General features: G+C 36.2%; 2 long non-coding RNA genes across 2 annotated transcripts in view; both read left to right on the top strand.

The window, feature by feature from the left end:
• Window positions 1-1,530, top strand: part of LOC141376204 (uncharacterized) — a 61,654-nt gene extending 60,124 nt beyond the window's left edge. The window contains exon 5 of the long non-coding RNA XR_012385629.1: window positions 351-1,530. This is a non-coding gene — a long non-coding RNA (uncharacterized lncRNA). The remainder of the gene's footprint in view (window positions 1-350) is intronic.
• A 2,890-nt stretch (window positions 1,531-4,420) lies between these two features.
• On the top strand, window positions 4,421-24,247 carry LOC141376205 (uncharacterized). The gene is made up of 3 exons (XR_012385630.1): window positions 4,421-4,737; window positions 19,755-19,854; window positions 21,903-24,247. It is a non-coding gene; the product is annotated as an uncharacterized lncRNA (long non-coding RNA).
• The last annotated feature ends 36 nt before the right edge of the window (window positions 24,248-24,283 follow it).

The following is a 24,283-nucleotide window of genomic DNA, read 5'->3' as shown; positions in this document are numbered from 1 at the left end:
ATAAATACACATTACATTACATATCATTCAGTGATTCAGCATCTACATTTAATAATGTGAAAGAGGTTTAATATGCAATAATTAGATTATAAACCTTACATTTCGTTGGAGTGCAGTGAGTGCACTATTCTTGGGTTCTGAATGGCTGTATTTACATTTCTGTTGTGTTTTCGTCTGGTGCAAACAGCCCAATTGCTTATCTAAAAAAAAAATCTCCTTATGTAGCATGTTGTTAGGACACAGGGTTACAATATAACCTGCCGTAATGTTTACATTCGTAATATTTATATTATTTGCTAATCAATGTTTTTGCTTCCTTTTCCGCATGTTGAACATTTATGGAGGGGCAGAGAGCTCTTGGATTTCATCTAAAATATCTTCAGAGGATGAACGAAGGTCTCAGGAGATTGAAACAACATGAGGCTGAGTAATTAATAACAGATTTTTTTTTTTTTTGGGTGAACGAATCCTTTAATATGTTATTGAAGAGAAAAGTCATCTTGAATGACCCGAGGTTGACTAAATTAATGTACTTCAGTTTTTGCCTGAGCTATTTCTTTAAAGAAAACCCCAAAACACATCGACACAAAAGAGTTATTTTCCTTTTCATCTCACCTTGCTGAAAGCGCCTCGCTCACAGACACGCGCCCGGAATAAATAGTTTGTCGTATGGCGTTGGTGTTTCATTATGGAGCCCGTTGACAGAGAAAATGAGCTTGGGGGATTGTGAGTGAAGCAGGGACGTTGTTTTGCAAGGTCTGAAGAGGCCAGGAGACAAACTGTACCACGGTGAAGCTTTGACAGGTGGAGGTCCTTCATTCCCCTTCAGCGTTTATGTGTGTGTCTTTGTGTATGAAGGGCACATCAGAAAGCAGGAGACGGTATAAAATAGAGATAAAGAGGAAGGTTGTGACTCTTTGGACAGGCTTTTTCCACGTAAATGTGGAGGTCAACAGCGATGGTGGTTACAGAACACAAAGAGTTCATTCATGCTGTACGTTTAGCAAGGTCAGCAGGTGTTTGGGGAAGTTGTTTGACATTGTTTTATACATTATTCAGGGTTGAAAAGGTAAGTGACTTCAAGTTAAAAATAAGATATGTATTTGACTGAAGTGTTTACACTTATTACTAGAAATATAGTATGAGTATAATAGTATTGAGGATGATTATTGAAACAATGTTTAGGTTATATGTGAAAATTATAAGAAAATATGGAATAATGTGCAAATACGCGCATAAATATGCGCATAAATAAAAATCTTAAAGTGTAAAACATCAATGGTTTGGTTTTTGGTTTTAAACTTTAATTTGTTTTTATAAATAAATTATTTTGTTTTCTTATTATTTTCATTTTCGTTCAAAAAAATATTTATAACCTTATTAAAGTATAAGGGAAATGTTCATTTTTTGTTTTAAAATCAGTTTTACGTTGAGTGATGTCACTTCCTTTTGCTCCCGTCCCGCTCTCGTCAGCACTGATTTGGACTTGAGTGAGACAGGTATGGTGTGAGTGAGCTCCGTCATAAAAAGGTAAAATATAGTCGATTAGGTTAAAATGTTTGTTTATATCAGTGGATGACATGTTTTAATGATGGATTGAGTCAAATAGTGTCATTGTTAAGCATTATTTTTTAGTATAAAGTGAGTTTTGATGTTATAAGATGTTATGGCCTTGTTTCAAGTTGCCGCCCGCGCCAATTTTTTAAATGGCGGCTTATATATTATTTTCCTGACGATTTTGCTACTTAAACAGTAAAAAAAGGGTGGATTATGTCTGTGAAATCGGCATACAGTTAAAATTGTCAAAAGATATTGTCATGTTTTGTCCAGTTTGTGTCTTTGTAGTCATTTGTCTTTGGTTTGGTAATTTGCTTCAGTGTTGTTGGGGACAGTGGTTCACTTTTCTTTTTTGCAACTCTCACTGAACAGAGAGCTAAAAGTGTGTCTTGTGTGGTGTTAATCACTGTCCTGTCTTTAATAAACTCCAGGTATGTAATTGAAACAAAATAATAACCACTATACGATCGATAGACTGAAATAATTGTCTTTATTTTCAATGTATGAGATTAAATGTAGAGAGTATGTGTAGAGATGTATGTGTTACATATTAATATATAATATTATTTATGTAAATGATTATTTTTATGTTATGCAAGTTTGTATGTATGTGACGTTTATTGTGTGTTTAAAGAAAAGAGAAACAAATTATTTGATGTAAAAAGAGTTTATTGTTAAATAGGAACTGATTTGGACTTGAGTGAGACAGAACAGAGAGCTGAAAGTGTGTCTTGTGTGGTGTTAATCACTGTCCTGTCTTTAATAAACTCCAGACGTGATCCACCAGTGGTGTCTGTGAATTTTTTTGTGGTGAGGGACGAAGTCCACTACAGTTGTACATAAATATATAAATATTGCTGCTTTTTCCAACTAACAAAGTTTATTTCTAAACTAATTTCTAGAGGATCATGTGCTTATGATTGCTTGCGGCTGGACCCGCATTATCCAATTTACATTGAACCAATCAGACAATTCCTAAGCTACTATAAATACCCTAGGTTACTTATCACAGCTATCTTCCCCCCTTCCACCCCTACTCCTTCTCCTTCCTAGATTAGAATTGTTGCCTCACAGCAAGAACATCTCTGATTCCAGTCTTTACCAAACCAGCTGACGTTTCTGTGGGGAGTTTGCACGTTCTCCTCGTGCTCACGTGGATTTCCCCCAGGTACCCCGATTCCTCCCACCATCCAAAAACATGCAATCTAAGTTTGACTAATCCAAATCAACACCATACCAAGCTCCTACCAAGTACTTATCTCTTTAAAGATCAACTACTATCTGCTTGAAACCAGGGGATGTGACACTGACAACAGAGGTGCGGATCCACATGCAGGTTTATTAGCAAGGTCAGGTCAGCAATGGTCAATATAGGGGCAAACAGATGGATAAAAGCAATCCAGAATCGTAGTCAATAGGCAGGCAGATTGTCAGAGGCAGGCAGCAAACAAGATTAAACCAATAAACAAGGCAAGGAGCAATAAACACTGTAAAGCAAGACAAAGGAAACGCGTTGTAATGTCACTAGAACAGATAACGACTCAACAACAACAACAAAGTGAGCCGAATATATGCGAGAGCGTAATCAGAGGACAATTGGAGCAGGTGTGTGTGTATATGTAGTCCATAACATGGTGGATTTGTATGGCATGTGAAAGAGAGTGTTTACCAGTGACCTCTGGTGGTTAGATCGCTGGTAATCATGACACTGCTCTTCAGCCACCATGACGGGGGTTCTCGAAATCTACCTGAGCTCAAACTCCCCTCTCGCCTTGCAACAAGAGGGAGCCCCAGGCTCAAGGATCTTATGAGCTCAGGGCTCCCTCCCGGGACAGCGTGCCAAACTAGCTTTATAATCAATCATCAGCTAAGTGTGAAATCTTGAGAACCTATTTAAGCAACAAGGGCTTATTGTGGTTATGTACCCCCGTCTACATTTTTGGAGACTGCAAATTAGTACAGTCCTGGGTTGCAGCTGGAAGGGTATCCACTGCGTAAAACATATGCCAGAATAGTGGGCGGGACTAAGCCGAAGGAAAGTTATTCAATGAATTGAAGATGAGCACAGATATACAATGGGCGAACAAATTTGTATTTACTTTTTTTTGGCAGTTCTTGGAGCTTGTGCATAATTTTATTTCCAAAGATGATTAAATAAATTTACATTAAAATTAAATAAAATTGAATATTAGATACAATATTAAATATTTGCTGAAAAATTATTTTATTTTATTTATTTATTTATTTTTTTGTATTTTTTTATTATTGTTCAATGAGTTCTATTGTTAGGAACATAAATATATAATTTAAAATAAAGTAAAATACAAAAAACAAATTCAATAAAATTATAATAAAATAAAATATTAAAAACATTAAATATTTGCTTAATTTTATTTTATTTTTTTTTTTTATTGTTCGATTCATGTGCTCCATTGTTAGGAAAATAAAACTATAACATAATAAAATAAAAAAATCAATAAGAAATTAAATTAAAATATAAAAATTATTAAATAAAATTATATTAAAATTAAATTAAATATTAAATAAAAATATTAAATTAAATTAAATAGCTGTGTTTTTATTTTCCTCAATCTGCTTCCACAGAAATTTACAAAGACATAATCTTTGGCATGACTTGACTGCTTACAGCAAGTAAAAAATGCATTTTAATCCTTTAATTGGCATTTGATTTTCTCTTACCTTATTGACTTCACAGTTATCACAGCTCTCTTAAATATTATTATTAGATTAAATAAACACAATCAGATGATTATTCAATAATTGTAATCAATCATTCAATAGTAACTTGTGGTTGTCATGATGGTCCTTCTGGATCTTCTGCTTCTGTGTTGTTTATCGATAGACTGAGAACAGGACAGGCACAGACAGACACCTCTCTGAGAAAAGGAGCTGCTGGCAGTGTGTGTGTGTGGAAAAGGTGCCAGGAGGACGTGGCACTTGTTGGCGATTTGGAGTCGTTTCTGTGGCCTGCTGCATTTAACGGGATTGGCTGATGAACTGGGGACTGAGCCATTAATCTCTCTTCCCTCTTATCCAATTACAGCACCTATAGAGGAGCAAAGCAGAGCAGCGAAAGCAGAGTGTTTGTGCCAAATGCCAGCGGCAAAACTCACAACAGACTGTGTTTTACAATCACAACTATCTGGAGGCGGCTGAAAGGTACAGTTCAGCCCAAAATGATTGTTTGGTCAGTGTTTGCTGACCCTCAAGCCTTTTTAGAGCTTGTCAGTGCTGTTATTTTTGCACTGGAATGGAAAAGTTTTCTTTTTCATACAATAACAGATCATGTCCATAAAGCTGCAAAAAAGGAATTATTAAAGTTAGGTCATGCAACTTATGCAATATATTGAATCTTTTTGAAGTCAGATGATGAAACTTGTGTTACATTTTAAGCTCTTTTTCCATTGATAATCATTCTTCCTGTGGAAATTTTACTTAAAATATGCTAGGACTGAATATTTTGTTTGTTTTGTTTTGTTTTTTGTTCTTTTTTTGTGATTTGTTTGTTTTGTTTTATTTGATTTTATTTTGTTTTTTGTTTTGTTTTTTGCTTAATTTTGTATAGTTTTTTTTGTTTGTTTTTTTTTTTTTTTTTGTTTAGTTTATTTTACTAATTTATTTTAATTCATTCTATTCTGTTTTGTTTTGTTTATTTTGTTAATTTATTTCCATTTGTTTTATTTTTTTTCATTTTTTTGTTTTGTTTTTTTGTTATTTTGTTTTGTTTTATTTAGTTTTTTGTTAATTTATTTTTATTTATTCTATTTTGTTTTGTTTTATTTTGTTAATTCATGTTTGTTTATTCTATTCTATTTTTGTTTATTTTGTTAATTTATTTTCGTTTATTCTATTTTGTTTTGATTTGTTTTGTTTATTTTGTTAATTTATTTTGCTTATTTTATTTAGTTTTTTAGTTTAGTTTTGTTTATTTAGTTTTTTTATCTCGTTTTATTTTGTTTAATTTTGTTGTTTTTTGTTTTGTTTATTATACTAATTTTTTAATGTATTTAATTATTTATTAGCTTTTCTATGTTTTTAGTTTAAATTTTGCATTCACCATTTTTTACTATTTATTTATTTATTTTTATTTATTTTTTTGCTGTTTAATTAGTTTTATTCATTTTAATATACATTTTAGTTATTTTATTACGTTATCCTAATCTTATTACAATGAGTGACATTTCCAATTCTCTTTTTCTTAATATTTATTCATTTATTCGTTCTATTTTCGGCCTTGTTCTTTTTTATCAATCTGGGTGACCACAGCAGAATGAACCGCCAACTTATCCAGCATATGTTTTACGCAGTGGATGCCCTTCCATCTGCAACCCATCTCTGGGAAACATCAATACTGACTCATTGACACACATACACTACGGACAATTTTTAGCTCACCCAATTCACCTATACCAAATGTTTTTGGACTTGTGGTGGAAACCGGAGCACACAGAGGAAATCCACGATAACACTGGGGCTCGAACAGCAACCTTCTTGCTGTGAGGCGATCGTGCTGTCCACTGCACCACCGTGCTGCTTCCACTAATAATTATCTTAATTTTATTTCATCTTCATAGTTTTGCTGTTTTATTTTATTTCAGTATTTTTATATTTTGGGGCAAAGCAGTGGCGCAGTAGGTAGTGCTGTCGCCTCACAGTAAGAAGGTCGTTGGTTTGACCCTCGGCTTAGTTGCCGTTTCTGTGTGGATGTTTCCCAGAGATGGGTTGTAGATGGAAGGGCATCCACTGCGTAAAAACCTGCTGGATAAGTTGGCGGTTCATTCCGCTGTGGCGAACCCAGATAAATAAAGGCACTAAGCTGACAAGAAAATGAATGAATGAATGAATTTTTATATTTTTTATTTATTTTATTTTATAAAAATTTTTGTTTTTCAGTTTTAATTTTGCATTCACCATTTTTTATTATCTTTAGCTCTTAAATTAGTTTTTTTTTTATATTTTATGGAGATTTATTTATTTTTGTATACATTTATTTATTTTATTACTTAAGTTTATTACAGTGAGTGACATTTATAATTCTCCTTTTCTCATTCTCTAATAAGTGCATTTATTTTGTTTAAACTTTATTGCGATTATTCAGAATAATTTTCAATATGTTCTTTTAAATGAATGATTACAGCACATAAACTGTAGAAAGACTTTCACAGATATCAAATATAGCAATACAGAAATATATTTTATTTAAATTTTAGGAAGAGGCCATTTATTTAAGTTAAACATTTCATCTAATAATGACATTTTATTCCTTTTTTAGCTTTATTTCCATTACCTGATATATTACCAGATTTTTTATCATGTTAATGTTAGATTTATTTTTAGATACCAATAATAGCACTTGTATAAAACCACCTTGAAGCTTTTAGAAAATCAATAAAAACTAATTTGAACTAATTTATGAATTTATTAGTACAAATAATATTGACAAAATTAATTCAATAGGTTTTACAATCATTCATTTAATCATTTTCCTCCTTAGTCCCTTTATTCATCAGTGGTCGCCATCGCGGAATGAACGGCCAACTTATCCTGCATATGTTTTACACAGCGGATGCCCTTCTAGCTGCAACCCTGTGCTAGGAAACACCCATGCACTCTCACATTCACAAACACACACTACGGCCAATTTGGTTTATTCAATTCACCTATAGCGCATGTGTTTAGACTGTGGGGGAAACCCAGAGGAAACACACACTAACTCAGAGAGAACATGAGAACTCTACACAGAAATGCCAACTGACCCAGCTCAGACTCGAACCAGCGACCTTCTTGCTGTGAGGCGACAGTGCTAACCACTGAGCCACTGTGCTGCTTAGATTTTTATGAAAATAAAGAGTTGTTTACTATACCTGGTAATTTGCATATAATTCTAAATATCATGAACATATGTAAAATGGGTTTGGACCAAAACAACATAACTTGTTGATAGACTCAAAGTGGGAACATAAATGATGCCTATCATATGATCACCTCAACAGAATCTGCTGGAGAAATAGTCAGTATGAATTGGTTTCAGGCTATTGGATGGTGAGGTGGGAGAATGGGAATAGTGGAGAGTGAAGCAGTGTTTAAATCTGCTAAGCACTGTGGACAATTAGGCTTAAATGCTGCTATTATCTGTATGGGCCAGCTGTCTTTGCAGAATGATTTCTGGTGCTATCAGATGGTTTTGGATGAGTAATCAGAGATCATGCTGTTTGGTGTCGCTTCCAACTGAACAGCATTACTGAACCAACTCGCATTAATGGACAATTTCACCACAACAGGAAAGAAAACAACAGTTTCACCCTAGTTTATTCCAACATTTAACATTTTATCCTTTAGTGAGACAGATTACATCATTGGTCTCGCATAAGACATCACTAGTTTCTCACAGGACATCACTAGTCTCTCAAAGGACATACAAGTGTCTCACTGGACATCACTAGTCATTCACAGGCGATCACTAGTCTCCCACAGGACATCACTAGACTCTCACAGGACATACCTAGTTTTTGACACAACATCTATGGTCTCAGAGGACATCACTAGTATCTAACAGAATATAGCTAGTCTCTCACAAGATTTTACTAGTTTCCCAAAGGACATCACTAGTCTCCCACAGGACATCACTAGTTTTTCAAAGGACATCACTAGTCACTAATAGGACATCACTAGACTCTCACTACTGACTAATAGTATATCACTAGTCTTTCGCAGGATATCACTAGTCTTTAACAGGATATCACCAGTCTCTAACTGGACATCACCAGTCTCTAACTGGACATCACCAGTCTCTCACAGGACATCACTAGTCTCTCACGGGACATCACCAGTCTCTAACAGGACATCACTAGTCTCTTACAGGACATCAATAGTCTCTCACAGGACATCACTAGTTTCACAGGACATCACTAGTCCCTCACAGGACATCATTAGTCTCACAGGACATCACTAGTTTCATAGGACATAACTAGTCTCTTAACAGGACATGACTAGTCTCACAAGACATCCCTAGTTTCTCAAAGGACATCACTAGTCACTACTAGGACATCACTAGTCTCTCACAGAACATCACTAGTCTCTCACAGGACGTCACTAGTAGGACATCACTTTTCTCTCACAGGACATCACTAGTTTTTGACGGAATCACTGGTCTCAGAGGACATTACTGGTGTCTAACAGAAAATTGCTAGTCTCTCACGATATTACTAGTTTCTTAACTGGACATCATTATTCACTAGTAGGATATCACTAGTCTCTCACAGGACATCACTAGTCTCTAACAGGACATCACTAATCACTAATAGCACATCACTAGTCTCACAGGACATCACTAGTCTCTAACAGGACATCACTAGTCACTAATAGGAGATCACTTGTCTTTCACAGGACATCATTAGTCTCTCACAGGACATCACTAGTCTCACATGACATGACTAGTCTCACAGGACATCACTATCGCTAGATCACTAGTTTCTCACTTGACATCGCTAGTTTCTTAAAGGACATAACTAGTCTCTCAAAGGAAATTGCTAGTTCCTCATTTGACATTGCTTATCTCTCACGGGACATCACTAGTCTCTCAAAGGAGATCACTAGTTTCTAATAGAACATCACTAGTCTCTCACAGGACAGCACTAGTCAATAACAGGACATCACTAGTCATTAATAGGACATCACTAGTCTCTCAAAGGACACCACTAGTTTCTTACGGGACATCACTAGTGTGACAGGACTAGTCTCACAGGACATCACTAGTCTCTCACAGGACATCACTAGTCACTAGTAGGACATCACTAGTCTCACAGGACATTGCTAGTATCTAACAGGACATCACCAATCACTAATAGGACATCACTAGTCACTAGTAGGACATCAGTAGTCTCTGAGAGGACATCACTAGTCTTTCAGAGGACATCACTAGTCTGAGAGGACATCACTAGTCTCTCAGAGGACATCACTAGTCTCTCAGGACATCACTAGTCACTAGTAGGACATAACTAGAGTACAGGACATCACTAGTCTCTAACGGGACATCACTAATCACTAATAGGACATCACTAGTAACTAGTAGGATGTCACTAGTCTCTCAGAGGACATCACTAGTCTCTCAGAGGACATTACTAGTCTCTCACAGGACATCACTAATCCCTAATAGGACATCACTAGTCACTAGTAGGACATCACTAGTCTCACAGGACATCGCTAGTCACCAATAGGACATCACTTATCTCTTACAGGACATCACTAGTCTCACAGGATATGACTAGTCTCACAGGACATGACTAGTCTCACAGGACATGACTAGTCTCACAGGACATCACTAGTCTCTCACAGGACATCACTAGTCTCTCACATGATATCACTTGTCTCTCACAGGATATCACTAGTTTTTGACAGGGCATCACTAGTCTCTTAAAAGACATGGCTGGACTCTCAAAGGAGGATCGCTAGTTTCTCACTTGACATCGCTTATCTCTCACCGAACATCACTAGTCTCTCAAAGGATACCACTAGTCTCTAATAGAGCATCACTAGTCTCTCACAGGACATCACTATTCACTAATAAAACATCACTAGTCTCTTACAGGACATCACTAGTCTCTCAAAGGACATCACTAGTTTCTTACAGGACATCACTAGTGTAACAGGACATCACTAGTCTCACAGGACATCACTAGTCTCTCAAAGGACATCACTAGTTTCTCACAGGACATCACTAGTGTCTCAGAGGACATTACTAGTTTTTTACAGGACATCACTAGGGTCTCAGAGCACATCACTAGTCTCTCACAGGACATCACTAGTCTCTCAGAGGACATCACTAGTCTAACAGGACATGACTAGTATCACAGGAAATCACTAGTTTCTCAAAGGACATCTCTAATCTCTCACTGGACATCACTAGTTTTTGACAGGACATTACTAGTTTCACAGGACATCACAAGTTTTTGACAGGACATTACTAGTCTCTCAAAGAACATCTCTGATCTCTCACAGGACATAGAAAGTCTCCATAGGACCTCACCAGTTACTCCAGGTAAAATCCCTATAATGGGCAGCCTTGAGTGTCCCATTGCTTTATTTGATAAACGCTTGTCTGAGCAAATCAGCAAAAACAAACAAACCTGAAGTCGTAATAAGATTAACAGGAAGTCCAGGCACTTGCTTGTCTATTTCCTTCTTTTCTCCATGCATAATGTCTTAATTGGGTAATTCAGAAAGGGCTTTATTAGATTATGGGAGCAATAGCAAAATCCTATTTGTGTGGCATGGATGTGTTATACGGCCCTGAGTGTTGCATTTACTTGCTAATAGTGAACGCAGCATGCATCCCGACATCCTTCATGCCTAGATGGCATTATTCTTTGTGTACAAATGAGCCAATTTTATTATCTCCTGAGAGGTTAAATCTTTGTCTCGAGGGAGGTGCTCTTTCAGATTCTGACTGTCATAATGAGCACCAAACAGTCAAAGTGTCTTTTCTGAAAGGATCCTCTAGGTGTGGAGGGGGAGCGATTATTCACTGTTATGAATATTGTGCATTTGTCAGTCCCACTTATCGCAATTTTCCCCTCTTACCTCCAAGACAACAAGCAACATCAGCATGAAAGCTTTTTGCTGTTTTCATTTTGATTCATGCAAATTACATTACGACATGCAAAAAACAACTGCAATTTAACTGTGTTCTGCTTTGGATGTTTTTTCTGTTTCTCTTTGCGATTGTGTTATGACATTAGGCTTTCTTTGCTCAGTGCATTAACAGATCAATATCATCAGTCGTAGTGGCCTTTTTAAATCATAATGGCTACTGTATGTACAGTGAGGCTGTTTCTTGCAGACGAGTGCTTGACTGTAAAAGGTTCTGTCACAGAACTATTGAATAGATTTATTGCTGTTACCGTATATTGTTCTGTCACTTTAATGCAATGAAATAACAAAAAGCATTCATTACTTTTTATTAAAGCGATAAATTAGGATTATGTCATTGTGTACTTACACCAATATTATTTCCCATTTGTTAAGCTGAAGTCACATCCATTTCTTTCACAGACTTTAATAGTGTAAAAATCTAGATGGTTCTGTGGGTCTCGTCTATCAAATCTGATCTTCATTTTGTATTGATTCAATATTTCTATTGGATTCAGGTCAGGTGATTGGCTGGTGCATTCTACAGCTTGGTTTTCTTTATCTGAAAGCATTTCAGAGTTTCCCTGGCTGTGTTTCGGGTCATTGTCTTGCTGAAATGTCCACCCTGGTTTGATTTTAATCATTCTGATCATGTAGATGTTGCTGAATTAATTTACAATGGCGAAAGGCAGAGGGTTGCTAAATAACTGCTGAATGATTTCAGCTGCTGTCTGGGCTTTCACTGCCTTTCTGCACCTGCCTTTCTTTATGTGTTCAATACTTTTTCTTTGTGTCATTTCATTTTGTTATACATTATTTATTTATTATTATTATTATTTATATTTTATTTATATTTATTATTATTATTATTATTTATTTTGTAAACTAATTAATTTTGTTTTCTTTTCAAATATTAATTTCTTTGGTTGCTATCAACATAAGGTGAAAATTTCAAGTCAACAGCACCTGAGAAAAATGCTGACATGCTGAATACTTATTTCCCCTTATATACACATACACAGTTGAAGTCAGAATTATTAGCCCCCTTGTTTATTTTTTTTCTCCAATTTCAGTTTAATGGAGAGAGGACTTTTTAACACATTTCCAAACATAATAGTTTTAGTAACTCATCACTAATAACTGATTTATTTTAATTTGCCATGATGACAGTAAATAATATTTTACTAGATATTTTTCGGCCTAAAGTGACATTTAAAGGCTTAACTAGGTTAATTAGGTTAACTAGGCAGGTTAGGGTAATTAGGCAAGTTATTCTATACCGATGGTTTGATTTGTAGACTATCGAAAAAATATATACAGCTTAAAGGGGCTAATAATATTGACCTTAAAATGGTCTTAACAAATTAAAACTGCTTTTATTCTAGCCAAAATGAAACAAATAAGGCATTCTCCGGAAGAAAAAAACATTCAGACATACTGTGAAATTTTCTTGCCTTGTTAAACATAATTAGGGAAATATTTTAAAAAGAAAAAAAATCAAAGGGGGGCTAATAATTCTGACTTCTATCTATCTATATATATATATATATATATATATATATATATATATATATATATATATATATATATATATATATATATATATATATATATATATATATATATATATATATATATATTTATTTATTTATATTTATATTTATAGCGAAGCAGTGGCGCAGTAGGTAGTGCTGTCGCCTCGCAGCAAGAAGGTCGCTGGGTCGCTGGTTCGACCCTCGGCTCAGTTGCATTGCTGTGTGGAGTTTGCATGTTCTCCCTGCGTTCGCGTGGGTTTCCTCCGGGTGCTCAGGTTTCCCCCACAGTCCAAAGACATGCGGTACAGGTGAATTGGGTAGGCTAAATTGTCTGAAGTGTATAAGTGTGTGTGAATGTGTGTGTATGTTTCACAGAGATGGGTTGCGGCTGGAAGGGCATCCGCTGCGTAAAAACTTGCTGGATAAGTTAGCGGCAAAGGCAACCCCGGATTAATAAATTGACTAAGCCGACAAGAAAATGAATGAATATATATATATATATATATATATATATATATATATATATATATATATATATATATATAAGGAGTAATAATAATAAATAAGGAGTAAGGACTGGTGATAGTGTTTGGGAATTTAATAACGCATGCCAAATGGAAAGAAAAAAGCTGCCATATTTCGCGATGTGTGTGTATGTGCGGTCCTTTACTGACAGTCGCATGTGTGGATCTTGTCAGAAAATATGGCGAAAAGTCCTACATAACAGCAATAGTTTGGTCAGTGCAAATCAGTGCGTGCCGAAACGGAAGCTCCCATATTTATTTCAACCCATCCCTATTTCCCTCCCCAGACACTCCCACCACTCTCGCCACAGCCATATCACCCTGCAGCCAAAGACCGGTTACTCACTGATGCTAAGCAGAGCTGAGCCTGGTCAGTACCTGGATGGGAGACCACTAGGGAACACTAGGTTGCTGTTGGAAGTGGTGTTAGTGAGGCCAGCAGGAGGCGGTCAACCTATGGCCTGTGTGAGTCCTAATGCCCCAGTAAAAGTGAAGGGGACACTAAACTGTCAGTGGGCGCCGTCTTTCGGATGAGACATTAAAGCGAGGTCCTGACTCTCTGTGGTCATTAAAAATCACATGGCACTTCTCGTGAAAGAGCAGGGGTGTAACCCCGGTGTCCTGGCCAAAGTCCCTCTATCGGCCCTTACGATCATGGCCTCCCAATCATCCCCTTCCACCGAATTAGCTCTATCACTGTCTCTCCACTCCCCCAATAGCTGGTGTGTGGTAACCGTTGTCCTGTGGCTGCCGTTGCATCATCCAAGTGGATGCTGCATACTGGTGGTGTTGTGGAGAAACCCCCCCTCATGATTGTAAAGCGCTTTGGGTGTATGGCCATACACAATAAATGCGCTATATAAATACACATTATACCTAAACAGAGCTGGACACACCCACTTTCCTGACTTTTTTCAAACTACAAGTGTAAAAAACACCCTGCTGAAACAGGGGGGTTCTGTGGCCCTTTAGGTTTTCTGGGGGAACAACTTAATTGTCTACATTCAATCCACTTAAATTTGTAAAAACGTTTAACTTCATTTGTGTGGAACCTACACTGTAAAAAATAAATCCCTAAAATTTACGGTAAAAAACCGGCAGCTGTGGTTGCCAGTACTTTACCGTTAAAACCACGGTACAAACCGTAAAAGTAATTTCTCATTTTTATGGTAAACTACCGTATTTATTAATTTATAGAGGTAATATATCAGTATTTTGAATGACCAACATCTACACATCTTTTGTTACACAGTTAGACACGTTAGCACACCAAAATGCAGGTGATGAGGATGTAACATAATGAGTCAATGCTCATCACAATCAACTTTTCCAACAAGCAGAAAAGATTATCAACATTTAGAAGGTGCTCAGTGTCATTCACACAGCTACTAAACACCAGTATGGTAACATGCATAAAATTAAAGTCATAAAATAAACACTGTTTATCAACATTAGATGTAACATAAATCTATAATGTACATAACCAATGGGGAAACAACAAAAAAATCCATAATAATGTCAACAAAATGCGTAAAAAGTGATGTGCCATGCAGGGAATTCTGGGAAAGTCAATTTACGGTTATTCGCCGTATATATTAAGGAAACATACCGTTAACCAGATTACAGATTTGTACTGTAGCATTTTTACAGTTTTTTACCGTTGAAATCACGGCCATTTTTTACAGTGTAGCATTTTTACAGTGTAAGTATGAACATCAAAACATCAAATCTGAACATTTAAAACCTTCACAGTCATATTCTTCTAACTTCAAGTAAACATTATTTTTCATGCATCAACAGCGTCTTCATAAAGCACTGCCGTTCACCGTACCCTCACACAATAAGTCTGGAAAAAGATTGAATTATGCAATCTAATTATGTAAATTTGCTGCGGCTCTTTTAATGAGCCCGGTATTAGTCTGTATCCTTTATCAGTTGCCTGCAGTCTAATGTTGGGACAGTGCTGCTCGCATCCTGTTAGGAGTGTCTGCACTAATTGGCTGCTTTATATAAGAGAAACCTGTGGGAGACAGGATTCGGATTGTCAGATGTGTAGAACAAACAAACAGCAGAGCCCGGCACGGCACAGAAATAGCTGGCAACAAGCCGTCCCCGAGGAGCTTTCAGCACAGCCACCAGGAACAGCAGAGACGAGATGAAAGCTTGAAGAGATCCTTCGCCCCAACATCAAAACGTGTTGACGGAGCAGAGTGCATGGGGGATTTAGCCTCTTGTGCATTCCACACTGTAGAGGGTTAATAGATGGCCGTTTCCAGAAAAATGCCCTCCTTGTTCCGGATTGGCTTAGAAGAGCTGGAGAGAGAAAAATGCTCCAGTGAGGAAAACAAAAAAATGTCCTTCTTATTGGAGCCTTTTAAAGGTGCAAAACATCCAGAGACCAAACTGAGCCCTGCTGAGGAGTCAGCCAGACATCCTGTCACACTGCATTAGTTTGCTGCTGTTTTCTTGACAAAGTAAACAAACTGTTGTGTAAACTTGAGCTCTATCTGACTAGAAACTACAATGTAAAACCCCAACAAACTAACAGCAACTCAGGGTTTCAAGAGGTTTGCAGCTCTATCTATGTTCACCTATCTATCCATCCATCTATCCATTATCACTACAGTTTATCAATCCTTTCATTATATATTCACCAATCTATTTAACACCTGAACAAACTATTAACATTAGACGTTGCCTAGCATCCATCCATCCATTCAGCTTTGTTCATCCTTCTGTCTCTTCATCCTTCAGTCCATCTTGTCATCAGTCTATTTATTCACGTGCCTGTGTATAATTCATCCAAAAAGTCATCCTACTGTTTATCTATCCATCCATCCATATATTCATCCATCAGTCTATCCATTAGTCCATCCATCCATCGATCTGTCCATGCATTCTTCAGTACGTCCGTTCATCCATCCATCCATCCATCCATTCATTCATCAGTCCATCCATAGATGTGTCCAACCTTCAGTATATCCAATTTTGTCCATTTATCCATCAGTAAATCCATACATCTATACATCTGTCCATCCATCCATCCGTCTGTACGATTCATTTATCTGTCCATCCATCTATCTGTCCATCCATTTTTCAGCCCATTCATCCGTCCATCCGGCAGTCCATCCATTCTTCTGTCATCCATCCATCCATCTATCCATCCATCCATCTGTCCATTAATTCATCTGTCCATCCATTCATTCGTTCAGGAGTCCATTCATCCATCCATCAGTCCAACCATCGGTCCATCCATTTATTAATCAGTCCATCCATCCATGTGTCCATCCTTCAGTCTATCTATTCTTCTGTCCATCCATCCGTCTGTACGATTCATTTATCTGTCCGTCCATCTATCTGTCCATCCATTTTACAGCCCATCCATCAGTCCATCCGGCAGTCCATCCATTCTTCTGTCATCCATCCATCCATCCATCTGTCTATTAATTCATCTGTCCGTCCATGAGTCCATCCATTCATCCATCCATTAGTCCAACCATCGGTCCATCCATTTATTCATCAGTCCATCCATTCATGTGTCCATCCTTCAGTCTATCTATTCTTCTGTCCATCATCCATCAGTCCATCCATCAGTCCATCCATCCATCCATCTATCCATCTGTCCATCCATAAATTTATCCATTCATCCATCAGTCCATCCATTCTCCAGTCCATCCATCTGTACCCTCTATCTGTCCATTTATTCTTCAGCCCATCCATCTGTCCATCTTTCAGTCCATCCATTCTTCTGTCCATCCTTTCATTCGTCCATCCATCCATCAGTCTATTCATTTGTCCATTAGTCCATCTATCCATCCATCGATTTGTCCATGCCTTCTTCAGTCCATCCATCCTTCAGTCCATCCATTCATCATCATCCTTCAGTTTATCCATAAGTTTATGAGTTTACCATATCGTACAAATTCTCATGACTACTCTGGTTATGCTTCTCCAAATTTCAGTTTCAAAACTTTCATAAGATTTTTCTTAAAGATTTTCTCAATCCTGCATTTAAGTTTGGGCGTTTCTGGGTGACTCTGTTTTTATTTCTAATAATACTATTAGCTCACATATATTGTCTGTGTCTGGTTATAGTGAAATATGAATGTATCCCAGCTAGATAAATCTTCTCAACATGTGGTTTAACCACCTGATTTGTACAACTTACAAATAAAGCGATCAATGACCAACTCTCCAACAAAAGCCTTCAGTCTGTCTGCTACATGAATACTTCCACCATGACCAAAGCATAATGGGGCTTGTATACGGTTCCTGCAACACAGAGATAAATAGTGTGGCACAGACAGCAGTTTATCAGGTCGTAACACCCAGCGCATGCGTTTCCCCAGCAAACCCCCCACCCGCCATCTCCGCTGACCTATGTGGCCGTTGTTGTCTGTGATGTGGCTGCTCTGCATAACACTGACATTTACTGGATCAGAGATTCATCAGTCTGAAGCGGCCACATCCGGTGTCATTAATCGAAAGGGACGTCTGAGCGTCTCAGGCACAAGGTGCATAATGTGCTGTACATGCTCAGAGTCCAATCTCTCCAGTTAATTACAGTGACAAATGGTAGACGGGCCCCAAAAGTGCACAGCGCAGTTAAAAAAGTGACAGGTTCATTTTTGAATGTAAACAAATTCCTGGATTCAGTGTAATCTAATTACTACCTGGAGCGCTCATGCATATAGTGCAACAAACAGCAGAAATGCCTTGGATGAGGTCAGTTTGCTCTCTGAATGAATGGATGTTATTACAGCGGTTTGGAGGAAAAGTACAATGTGCGGGATTTGCTGAAGGAATTTATTCTCAAAGATGACCAAAATCCATTTATCTATCTCTACAAAAATATTAAACAACAGTATTGATTAAATGTTTTCTTGACCCTGCTAAAAAAAAACAGCTTTAACCAGTCTAGGCTGGTTGGCTGGTTTTAGCTGGTCGACCAGGCTGGTTTTAGAGGGGTTTTAGCCATTTCCAGGCTGGTTTCTAGCCATTTTCAGCCTGGTCTTAGCTGGTCAGGCTGGGAGATGACCAGCTAAAACCAGCTTGACCAGCCTAGCTAGGCTGGGAGCCCAGCCAAAACCAGCTATGTCCAGCTTAAACCAGGCTGGTCAAACTGGTTTTAGCTGGATTTAGCTGGTCATTTTCCTGCCTGACCAGCTAAGACCAGGCTGGAAATGGCCAAAACCCCTCTAAAACCAGGCTGGCCAACCAGCCTAGGCTGGTTTAAACTGGATTTTTCAGCAGGAGAGTAGCAAACCTCTGCATATTAGAATGATTTATAAAGGTTTGTGTGACTCAAAAAAAAGGAAAAAAAAAAAAGAGTAATGGCTGCTTAAAACAGGGATACGGTTTTATAGTATTCATTCATTCATTCGTTTGCTTTTGGCTTATTCCAGTGTTTCTCAACCACGTTCCTGGAGGACCACCAGCACATGTTTTGGATGTCTCCTTTGTCTGTCTCACCCATTACAACAGGTCTTTCAGTCTCTGCTAATGAGCTGATGATCTGAATCTGAATCCTTTAGAAACGTAGTTGAGAAACATTGGCTTAGTCCCTTTATTCATCAAGGGTCGCCACAGCGTAATGAGCCACCAACTTATCCAGCACATGTTCGATGCCCTTCCAGCTGCAAAACCAGTACTGGAAAAGTTTTACTGTACTTGTGTGTTTTATTTGTTATTGTATATTTATAGGTGGTTCATTCCACTGTGGCAACCTTTGAAAAAGAGACTAAGCCAAAGGAAAATAAATGAATGAATGTATATTTATATGTTTAGTTGTGTTTATGATCACATGAATTCTGCCTTATTAAGCATAAGACACTAGCTGATTGGCTAGTTTTAACCAGCCTATGCTGATTGGCTAGTTTTAATTGGTTGACTAGCCAGATTTTGAAGAGGTTTTGGCTTCCAGGCATGGCTTTAGCCTTTTCCACCAGGCCTTAGTCGGTCAAAACTGTAAAAAAAAAAAATAATAATAAAATTCCACACAATTCCTTCATGTTCTCACAACACAAATCGATTAAGTCAACTTAATCATTTTACAAATTTAGGTGAATTAAGCATAAAACAATTATGTAGTCCCTGCAAATTGTTAAAAATTAAGAATTGTGCTGGTTCAACTCATATTAAATAATTTACTACTTTGAAAAACTCAACTTTAACTTGTAATCTTGTTCATTTTTAGCTATATGATGTTTGCTGTAATTGGCGACAGCTGGGTTTAGCTGGTTGTCCAGTTTGGTTTTAAAGAGGTTAGGCTATTTCCAGGCATGGTTTTAACCATTCCCACCTTGGTTTTTACCATCTGGAGTGACCAGCTAAAACCAGCTTTATCAGACCAGGCAGGCTGTAAGACCAGCCAAATGTCCAAGCATAAATCAAAGGGTTGGAAATAGTAAAAATCCCTCTAAAACCAGACTGGTCAACTGGTAAACCTTAGGTTTAAGCTTAGGCTGGTTTAAGTATTTTGTTTTTTCAGCAGGCGATGACAGTTTCCAGATTAAAAAAAAAAAAGTTGATGAAGAAAACATTAAACAAAGATGGTTGGACAGAGTTTTCAAAGATGACTGGACTGAGAGGTATATTTACTTTGCTCCAATCCAGCACAAAACTGTTGAGTTTGATTAGTAATGAGATATGAGATGGAGTTGTGATGAAACAAATGTTTAGGCAGCTGACATTTCTCACATTAGACTGCTCTTATTGCATAAGTATTGTGTTACTTTTGACTTATCTCTGGTTGTGTTCTGTTCATAAAAATGCTGACACTGAAGTTTTGCACTTTTTATTAATGCATTTTAAAATTGAAAAGGCATTAAATTTTTTGTTGTTGATTGATGTAGCATATATGAATACACCCCTCACAAGTCTCTCATTTAAATTAACATGTTCTATAGGACGCTTTAAAATATTATATTTGTGCAAATACATTAGATTAAACAGTTCTGCAGCCAAATCTGGAAATAATCAAACAAAGTAGATATTGGTCCAAAATTAGTAGCCCAAATTTGTATTAGGGAGAAATCTTAGATAAAAGATTATTTATTTATTAATTTAGTTTGCAATATTTCACATGGATTTAATTGTATTATCTTTATATTTCTAAAGATGTTTAATGACTAAATATTATGTTAATGAATATATATATATAATTTAATAAATCTATTTTGTTCAAATGCACCAAAATATATTATCAATATTCACTGAGAATTGGATAATTTTCTAAATGGGGTGTACTCATGTATGCTGGTGAAAGGGATGTTTCTTTTTATTCTTTTTACAGTTATTTGCCTCATTTTCAAATAATCTTTTAAGCTGAAGTTTAAATACTGCATTTTAGTGACATTTTATGTGCTATTTTTTTCTGGATTAGCTTGTTGGGTCATCATCAAAACCACATATTTTAAACTTACCACAATAAAAAAAAACTTATTTATACATATTATTTTTAAAATACTAATTTAATTTATGAAATACATAATTCGAAAAAAAAAATATCTGTTAAAGGTTTAAATTAAAAAATGTGGCCTATTTTCATATATTTGACAAATAATAAACTGGCCAGCACATTTAACTTTCCTCAGTGTGAATATGGCCGTTTGAATAACAAAAATAAATAATTATAATAATAATAAAAATAAAGTAGAGCTTCCTGATTTTTCAAGTCTGTTTTGTAAAATAGTACATTTGAAAATTAATACATACTAACCCATAGAGTTAGGGTAACTTAAACCGTTTTAAGGAAACTGATTGCAACAAACCATTTAGGTTCAAAACTAATTCTAATGAGTGCTATGAACTTAATATATTTGAGTAAATGAAGCAATTTGAGCACAGTAAAACCCAATAAATGGAGAGAACTCAAGCCAACTCAAGACTGTAATACCTAATGAGTTAAGGCAACTCAAACCATTTGAGGACACCGATTGCTACAAACCATTTGTGTACTAATCTATATGAGTACTGTGAACTTGCTTCATTTTGAAGTAATAAAGTATTTAATCAACTCATTACCTTCAACACTGAGTTCAAAACTCTTTAAATGATTAGAATGAACTTTCAGTAACTGAGTTAACTCATTCCATTTGATAAAGTTGACTGTTTTACAGGTTTTACAGTGTAACAACAATAGTCTAATTAGTATTAAAATTAACTTTAGCATACTTTAGAATTACCTTCCAGTGCTTCAGACCTTTTTATTGGTCATTTGTCATTCAAGATTAAGGTCCAAGATTTAGAATAAAAGTTACTTATAAACTGTATTCAGTAGGTCAGAAGTGAAAGATGACTTCAGCTTGGTCTGAACTCTTAAAGCATTCATAGATTCGGTTTTTTTTTTAAATTCAGGATGGCATAGCAGTCAGAATAGGACAATTAATAACTTGTTCATAATGAACTCATGTATGGGATAAATTCTTGGCATTTGTCAGTGGGGGGTAACTCTTTCGACCACCTGAACCTCACTGGCTAAGGGCCTGTATGTGCACGTTTATTCCAGTCTCATTTTGTCATAACAATTTTTTCTGGACCATCGGCGTTGATGACAATTCTGATTTGGATGTTTGAATTGAGAACCACTGCTTTAGTGGGTTATAAACCTAACACTTGTGAGTTTTCCCTCCAACAGAAAAGCGCACGTCTGATTGTCATCGCAGAAGCGTCTGGCTTCTTATCAACAGAAGAATTCTCTCTTTATCAGTTTGCCGCAGAATGTTTTCTTGTGATTGCAGTTCTTCTGACGAACAACAGAGAAAACACCAAGAGAACAGAGGTGAAAGAAGCGAAAAATAACTTGTATCATAACAAGAGCATGGTGCTTTTTTCCTCTTGGCATCTAATTGAGTTAATTTGCCCTCTTGTTTTTGTTTTCATGTGCAGCTTTTGAAGCTTGACAACTTTGTAGACAGTAATTAGGTTAGTTACATTTGCTTGGAAGTGATAATTATTGTCAGCAAGCCAGGTGTAATGGCTTGAAATTCTGTTGCTAAACACAGGACACTTCGTGCACAAAACTGCAGCAGCTCATTCTGCCAAACAACTCGCTCTGAACACAAGCATCACACACTCGGAAATTACACAAACAACATATTTTATTAAGGCCCGTCTCCAGAAATAGCTCACACTATTTTTAACAAGGTAATTAGAGTTAACTACTGCTAAAATCATACAACTAAAAGCATTTTGTTCACTGAAATAATACATATAAGTGCAGTTGAAATCAGAATTATTCACCCTACTCTATGATCTTTTCCCCAATATCTGTTTAACGGAGAGGATTTTTTCAACGCATTTGTAAACGTAATAGTTTTAACAACTCATTTCTAATAACTGATTTATTTTATCTCTTTGCCATGATGACAGTAAAAAATATTTTACAAGACACTAGTATTCAGCTTAAATTAACATTTAAAGGCTTAACTATGATAATTAGGCAATTTAGTTTAAATAAGCAAGTCATTGTAAATGGTTTTTAAAAATTTAAGAACTGCTTTCATTCTAGCCAAAATAAAACAAACAACACTTTCTCCAGAGGGAAAAAAATATATATAGGAATTACTGTGAAAATGTCCTTGCTCTGTTAAACATCTTGGGAAATATTTGAAAAAAAATCACAGGAGGGCTAATAATTGTGACTTTAACTGTATATAGATCAAAAGTCGTAATTAATGGATGCAAAGTCAGCTCTGTCAGTGACAAAACGATTGAATTTTAATTTATAGCATTGGGATGAGCCATCTTACAGTTTTTCTCAGTGGCTTTGGTGCATTTCTCACAACACTATTTACATTTGCACATCAGGTAATGCATTTCTCAAAACAATTAGTCATTTGTGCACATCCTAGTAGCAGTTTCTCATTCTTTTCATCAATTGCAAATGCTTTTGGACATGCATCAATTGCTTTCATTGAACTCTCTGCTGTTTAGAACATTATCATCTGCTTATGTCATGTCAGTCAAAATTAACTAAACCTGTAAATGCCAAATAGTCATTCCATATAAAACTAATAGTCCTCATTTCACTATACTTGAGTTATTACATACAAAAATGTTGAACTAGTTGTCAAAATCGGTCAAGCAAATTTTATAAAACAAATTGTAAATCTTTATTTTCCTGAAAATGTCTTTAAAATTGAACAATTTCATGAATGATTTACAGACCTCTGTATGTTGTAGGCTCAGTTCCAATATGTACTGCAATATTGTTTACAGTTGTGCACAGCTCAACCCAAAGGAAGTTTATGTTTGTTGTAAATAAGGCTGTGTTTATTCTTTTGCACAATGCTGGGAATAAATTAAAATAGGAAAGAGCAAATGCAGAGTAAAAATGTAAAACATACATGTTCAGTGTCTTGTACTCAGATACCTCACTAAATGCAGTGATGTCCAACTGTACTGTAGTTTTCAAATGACTGTGCAAATAGTATATAGTGCTGTCTTGAGCATTTTCAGGAAGTGTCACCAAAATCTGACTTTTTTGCATTGAAAAAATGTGGAGAGTAAACTTTCATAATGAAAACATGACAAAGACATTTGACTCTCTTGTTCATAAACAATGGTGTCAGGACTTTTCATTTTGATTGACATCAATACTTGCTTTTGAGGAATGAACTATCCATTTTTGAGCATGAGCTAATTGTTTTGAAAAATTCATTAACTGCTGTGCAGAAATGCATTAGTGTGCTGAGAAGCGCACCAAAGCGACTGAGAAAAACTGTAATTTCAAGGGTGTCCTCACAATTCATGCAATTCTTTGCTCTTCACTTATCCAGTAGATTATTGCAAATGAATGAACAGCTGTCTGGAATACTCAATTCTGATTGGTCCGTCACAACATTGACCTTGGGTATGTTATTCTGAGATAACAATCACTAAATGTCTCACCTTTCTGTCATATTATATGTTGCATCTATACAGTAAAATTAGGGTGTAATTTTTTTGTAAAACATTTTATTAAAAAATGTATATTTATGTAAAAATCTTTAGTTGTTTCAACCCACCTTTTAAAAT

This window comes from Danio rerio, chromosome 9 (assembly GCF_049306965.1).
Source record: "Danio rerio strain Tuebingen ecotype United States chromosome 9, GRCz12tu, whole genome shotgun sequence".
In the NCBI taxonomy this organism is placed as follows: Eukaryota; Metazoa; Chordata; class Actinopteri; order Cypriniformes; family Danionidae; genus Danio; species Danio rerio.
This window is presented reverse-complemented; position numbering and strand designations above follow the sequence as displayed.